Genomic DNA, 7,483 nt, shown 5'->3' on the forward strand with positions numbered 1-7,483 from the left:
CCTGAGCCAAGGAGACCTAGGGTTTCTCCTATTCCATCCTGTAATGTTTTCAGAGTGTCTGCTTTGACTTCAAGGTCTTTGATCCATTTGGAGTTGATGACACCCTTATTTCTAAATACAAGCCTACGACATAGATATTAACACCTTATTCATAACAGTTATGGCAATTGTCAATAATAAAGCTGGCATTTGATACTGATATCAAAGTATGCAAAAATGGACATAGCACCCTGTCTAAGTTTACATCTCAGAGGTTTTGTCACATTTACTTTTGATGAATGAGAAAAAATATGATTTCTTATTAAATCTTATTAATTATTCTTATTAATCTTTTGCCCACTGTTCCGTTCAGGAAAGCTTTCCTCCTCTTTTCATCCATGCAACATTGCTGTGATCCTACGAAAGGAATCTAGTTCGCTCTCTGCTGTAATCCCCATTTAAATCATGATGGAATTACAGTGGTTTCTTAGGTTATATTCTATGTTTCCAGAATTTTGTCTACTGCTTCTGTGTTTGAGAGTTACACAAGTAGGAAAATCTTTTAAAAATAGTCCAATAAACATACAGTTTCATTTTATACGTGATTTCTTCCTAGTGGTGCATAATACTTTTATAAGTAGTAGCTATTTCTGTGGTGTGTCTTTCTACTGAAGGGGAGTTTAGAGGGCCTTGTCAAAATATATGCTAAGAAACATATTCCCCTAAATACCACAGATCAATCTTAAGGTAAGGAACAGAAAACAGAAAGAAAATAGGATTATATTTTCAAATTCATTTCTGTGGAGTCTAGCTGTCCTTTTAAATCACCTCATTTCGTCTGTCTTGTTCTTTATTTGCATCCTTACCTAGCCACAAGAGACCAAGCACCTAGGGACCAAACCTAAGACTAACACTGTCTGGGACTGACAAAAATATTATCATAAAAAGTGACAGGTACATCAAGAATATCAAAATCATATTGATTTACACTTGACATATAGCAGTATGAAAGATTAAACTAATTGTAAAGAGTGTGCATGCAATATGGACATGATGCTGACTCTTCTTTAAAGAGAAGTTGTTAATTTTTAAGTATAATGTCATATTTTTCATGTTTTCATTTTTCTAAATTAGTACATTCTTTACCTTTAATGTATAATATCGATCATTCTATTGAGTCTATTTTAAGTAAGTTATCTTTCTAAATGAAGCTAATTTCTGTTAATAATCAAAATATTAAAATGTCAATTAAAATCCTAAAAACAAATTTGCTCTATTAAGCTTTCTGGTTTCATTATATTCACTGTTCCTAAGAGTTCTGTGGAATATATTCAATACCACCATCACCCACGTGAAACCAAATATATTGAAAAAGCTGTGTGTTGTTTTGGTTTCTTGTTTTCTTTCAGGACAATTGAATTATATATAATGACAGCAGTCATTTGTCCTAAGTGGAGCATTTAGTCCTTTCCTCTATTTACTGAAATAAGTTTGAAGATTTAATACCCAAATCAAAACAAGGTGATGGGCTTTCCAAACACAGCAACATAAACAAATGCATTCAGTTTATGTCTTCTGGTGATGGCACAATCTCAAAACCAGGATGAACATGCCAGAATTCTAGCCAATCAGGAGGCAGTGATGGGAGAGGTTCATTGTATGAGGTAGGTCATATTCAAGAATGTTACACCCAATGTGAAAAATTATCAAAGCAAAGCAGGGTTTGGTAGCATGGTTTGAATGTTAGAGTGTCTTCTCATTAAACAGGAGGTCATTAGTTCAAAGCACAGTTCCCAACCATGAAGGTCAATGTATCATCTATCTATCTATCTATGTATGTATGTATGTATCTATCTATCTATCTATATCATGTGTATTATTGTTATCTAACCATGTTTTTCATATATATCATCTATTATCTGCCTATATCATATTATGATATATGTATATATACTATTTATATTTAATATATAAAACCAAGGCATTAAATAAGCAAATAGGTAATAATCACAAGTATGATGTGGAGAATCTTGAGGGTAGTTGACAGTTGAAACCAAATTGTTCTGGGGAACACTGGTGATACTTTACAGAAAGCACTTTTAAACCTGTTAACCACAGCAGTAGAGACTCAGTTTAACATCTTAACAAAGTTTTAAAAGTTTTAGACTTGTTATTCGTTCACATCTGGTCTGTTACCAACACTTTCCAAATATAAAATCACTTGTTTAAATGTATGACTTACTCAACGTTGTAGTCAGGAGAGGATTCTAAACCAAATCTGACTGTGCAGTTTGTAGGATTAACCACTTCAACATGTTCCCTCCAATTTCAGGAATGCTAACCTAGAAAGATCACCTGATTTCAGTTCCAATGAAAATTAATTCTTAATGATTTAAATTTTTTATGAGCTAGATAGAAGAAGAATAAACTGAATTCTAATCCATTCAGGTCAGAACGATCAGGATGGACAAATGAAACCAAAAATAAATGAATTCAGAAACCAACTTAATTCCTTTCATAAAGAAGCATGTGGTCTTTAACATTATATATATATATATGCATATATATATAAATTAATCTGTGGTTTACCAAGCAAACCAGGCTATATCTGAAATGTGATTGATTATTGATTATTATAATGAGCTGTTTCAATGAAGATGAAAGAGCCACTAAAGGATGGAAGGAAGAGAATTGGGAGGAGGAAAAGAACAAGATGAAGGAGTAGTAGTGGAACTGTCTAAATATAAATTGTGCAATCATTGGTCTTAATGAAAAGCAAACTTTGACACCAAACTAGCTGGTGGGCTTCCCATTTTGGGAAAGAGCTCAATCCATTGAATGGAGGTGTATCACCCCAAAGAACATCATGACATACAAAACAATGAACTAAAAGAATATCCCACTTGTATCTTTTCTTGTGTATTTCATTTTACTCATGGTATAACGCTGTGCTTTCTCATCACTCCTCCCAAATCTGCTTTGACTTTGAGTGTCTATCAACACTTTAATTACATGTAAAAAAAATGGGAGACTACAGCACAAACTTTCTCCCTAAGAATGAACAATTCTGCCTGTCATATGGGAAAGAAAAACTACTTCCTCCAGAAAAGTACCAATAATGCAGCAGACTTCATTAAAACACATCCTTGTTTCTCCTTCAGAACAATGTTCCTTTCACCCATATGCTATCCTACTTTGGCCAGACAGTGCCTTCCCAAGAGTCTCTTTTGTCTGGATTTTTCCCTCTCAGGACAACTTTTATCAGCTCCAGCTGTTGAATAAAAGCTTCTTTTCTTTGTATTTTACAAAGGATTTTCAGAAAAGGGAAAGTTTAATTACAACCCTTTGGAGAATCACCTGGATTACTTAGAAGAGCTGCCTGGATCCTCTAGTTCTTACCGGCTCCCACCTTGGGGGCTAGTGAACTGTGGTTGAAAAAACAGGTTCTTTGAAAAAACAACAACAACAACAAAAAATGATCTTCATGAAAAAAATTCTCTTATGGATTCAAAAGTGATGATGAGTATATTGTGCCACATACATTACAAAAAATAAAAAAGATGGAAGAGAATAAAACACAATCCCTGCATTTTATAAGACCACTTGGAGACCATGTATAAAGAGGTATCTAGTATCATCTTGGTAAATAGCAGGAAAAATATGAAAATATTGAAAAGAAAAAAAGCTGAAAGTCTGGGGATTTGTGTAGTGATTGGAGCTGTGGAAAAGAAGAGATTTAGAGAATGAAGTTGTGAGAAAATTCTGTAAGATTGAATCAGATTGAATATCCACACGCACTAAAGAATGCGGAAAGCTGAATTCCTCCCCTCCCTAAGGAATGTGTCATCATCTGCTCAAATTGTAAATCCAGTTGGCTGTCTTCTTCAGTTTCAAATGTTGTAACGAACTGTCATATGTAGTCAAGTGGAGAGGTCATAAACAACGGAAATTTATTTCTTCTGGCTCTGGAGACTGTACACTCCCAGGTCAGATAGCCAGCATGCTTGGGTTATGGCAAGAGAGCCCTTTAGGTTTGTGGATTGGAACCTTGGGTGATAGAAGGAAAGCCAATGTCGGCCTTTGGAGGATATATGCAGTCTATGCCATTTGTCTAACTGAGCATCACACGCCCTCCCCCTAGGAAAATCCCTTGTAGGAGGATAAGCACAGAACTGGATTCCAAGGCCCTTGCTTTATCTCTGCAGCCTCAAGCCACATCTATTTCACACTTATAATACCCCTGCACTCACTGAAGGACAATTTAGCAATTGTTTCCTTCTGTTTAATTGGAAACAAGTGGTGGAATTAGGGGGACTGGATATGACCAAGCCATGTAGATTCATGGTGTCAATTTTCGTCCATGTCCATGTCAATGTCAATGCTAGGTTGGTTTCTCTGGCATGAGTCCTGCATCCCTTAGCTAATCACTGCTTGTAATAGGGATTGCATCATCTAATTTCTTGTATTCATAGTTTTAGAGAAAACTGCTTACTCAAGCCTTTTGATAGATTAATATTAATAAAAATGTATTAGTGGGCTGAAGCTCAATAAACTCAGTGAGCTCAATGGTAGAGGGTATGCTTGCTAGGTATATGGCTTTTGTTTCAGACCCAAGCTTACCACACACACTCAAATAGTGAAAGGAGTGAACCACTAAAGGAAAATTATCAATGCCACTTTAATCTGGATCTGAGGCATGTTGGTTATGAAGTATTACTGCCTAACTTTAATCAACAAGCAAATATTGCTCTTCAAAGATAAGGCTAATTTTCATTCTGTCAATATCCTGATGCTGGACAACAGTGAGTTCAAATTGCATTCAGTGTACTTGCAGTGCTGAGTCTTTCAGCTTCGTTTGGTTTCTTTCTTAGATGCAGTGCTAAAATGTTTTCTAATTTCCATCTCTAAAAAATTCAAGAATTTATATCAATGTTAAATTGGACTTCTTACAAAGGTAAATCAGGTTTATCAAAAAAATCAGCGCTGTGGAGCTGCAAACTTAGTGCATTCTTTCATTGCACCAGCAAGTCATTTGTTTGTGAAAAACGGACTCTCAGGACACCTCAATAATTTCACTTGCACAAATCCTTAATGCAATTAAGGAACAAGCTTCTCAGCACTTAATGAAGAGCAAGTACTGTCTTCCTCACCACCCAGAAGAATAATACGTAATCAGTACTGGGACAACAGCGTTTCTGCCATATTGCTTAACTCCATTTGGGACCCTAGAAATACAATGTTTCTGAGTCAAAACAGAGAAATAAAATTGTTGGGGAGGGAAATGAGTTTCAACGACCTTCTTTGGAGATGATGCTTCACACGCACTTATTCAGTTCAGTTCTTTGCAAAGCCCTAAAAATGATGTAAGAGATATACTGAGATAATTGCAATCACCTTGACTTGACAAAATATAGAGAAGAAAATAATAGGACACACTTAGGAGAACATACCTAGGAGATATAAAAATATATTGGAAGGTAATGAGGGGCACACAAATGGAGGAAGAATGAGAAAGGAGAGTCTTATATTCAATGTATTTTATGTAAAAATTGAACTCCATTAATTTGAAGATATATATGGCTGAGGAGGGAATAATGAAGGAGTGATGTTTTTCAAGAGACATTGGACTCAGAACCTGACTTGTGGGATTGAAACCCCTTTGTACAACTACTTAATTAAAAATAAAATAAAATAAATACATGGAAATCATAGGTCTTTCCAAACTAATAGAATCTGAAGCAGAATTATAATGAAATTGAGATGTAAGACCTGGTTTAAATTTATTTAAGGTAATAATTAGAAAATATCCTTAACTTTGTAAATGAATATTTGATGTGATAATTATACAAGGACAATGTATTAGAACTTGTCTACAATTATCTTGGATTTTACTGGTGATAGGATAGAATTCTTTGGAGGAAAAGTTCAGAGGAAGAGAGATTGCACACTGGATACCTACTTAGGGTCAGGCAGATTATATAAATAAACTTAGTGGCCAATAAATGGAGCCAAATACCTCAGTTTTGCAGTAGTAACTTTCTATTTATTCTCAACAAATTCCTTTGAATTTGTTCTTTGGTGAACTCAAAAATGATGTACTCACATATTTTTTTCTGAATAACTTTCACAACTCCTGTAATCATTAGTTTTATAATGTTGTCTTAAAATTTTCATTCTTTAAAAAAAAATCTCACAAGGAAATATATATAGTATATATTATATAATTTATAACATGTTATATAATATGTTATATTAATATATTATGTGTTTATATTAATATGTATTATAATATATTAATGTATACTATATAATATAATAAAACATATACTATATAATAATGTATAATATGTATGGTCTGCCTTTTTTCATGTTGCCTTCATTTTTTTTGTTTTGTCAGCTTTGATACCTAATTTCATAAAGAATAGACGCAAGACAAATATGCACATATGAGCAATTTAGAGCTTGGGAGATTATTGGAACAGTATGATTGTCAATTGTCAATTTTCATTTTATCTGATAAATCAGTTAAGTCTCAATAAATTTCTTCTTGTGGAATGGATAAAGGAGGATATCAAAGATTCTTAAAAATTAAAAAGTTAAATGTGCACAGTGATACATAAAAACAAAAAAAGTAATAAAGTAAAAAATTTCTGTTAGACACGAGAGATATTTAGGGTTGAGTAACAAGTTTCCTAACTAAGAATGGTAGAATGATATGGAATAATGTTTCAACATTTCCATAGATTATTAATTTATCTTTGAGCATGTATTTTCTGAACTAGGTATGATATGTTATAAAATTTCTGTAGATGATGAAAGCCAGGATAATACACTACTCATTTTGTTAAACAACATGAAAGAACCTAGCCCACTCCACATATGTGCAAAATGGAGGTGTGCACTGCTGACTTAGAGCTACTCCTCATTGCAGATTTAATTTTGTTACCTTTTCTACCATATACATATGTATATCTATACATATATACACATATGCAAATATCCGTGTCATGGATATTTTAATATGATCAGTGTTATTCGATAAACTAAAATAAAATACATCACAAATTTTGACATAAAACAACCCAGAGTTTCATAAAAGAATGAACACCTCATCAAATCATGCACGCTAACGAAAAATATTTGTTTTAATCTTTAAATATCATCTAGTAGGGAGTACAATAATTTAATTTCAAACTGCATTAAGTTTGAAGTGCATTAGTTTCTACTGCATAGAGTAGAGATGATAAATTAAGATGTATTCTTTAAGAAATCAGATTTGTTGGTTGAACAAGTTTACATTCCCACCAACAGTGCAGTAGGGTCAAAAGACTCCACATAAGGCGCAGCAATCCCACTTTTGGGCACTTACCCAAATGGTCACAAACAAGACCACACTTAAGCTACAGCACAACTATGTTTAAAGCAGCATTATTTACCATAGCTAAGATATGGAACCAACCCAGATGCCCCACAGTAGATGAATGGATCAAGAAAATGTGGCATA

This window comes from Dipodomys ordii, unplaced genomic scaffold (genome assembly GCF_000151885.1).
Source record: "Dipodomys ordii isolate 6190 unplaced genomic scaffold, Dord_2.0 Scaffold2, whole genome shotgun sequence".
Classification (NCBI taxonomy): domain Eukaryota; kingdom Metazoa; phylum Chordata; class Mammalia; order Rodentia; family Heteromyidae; genus Dipodomys; species Dipodomys ordii.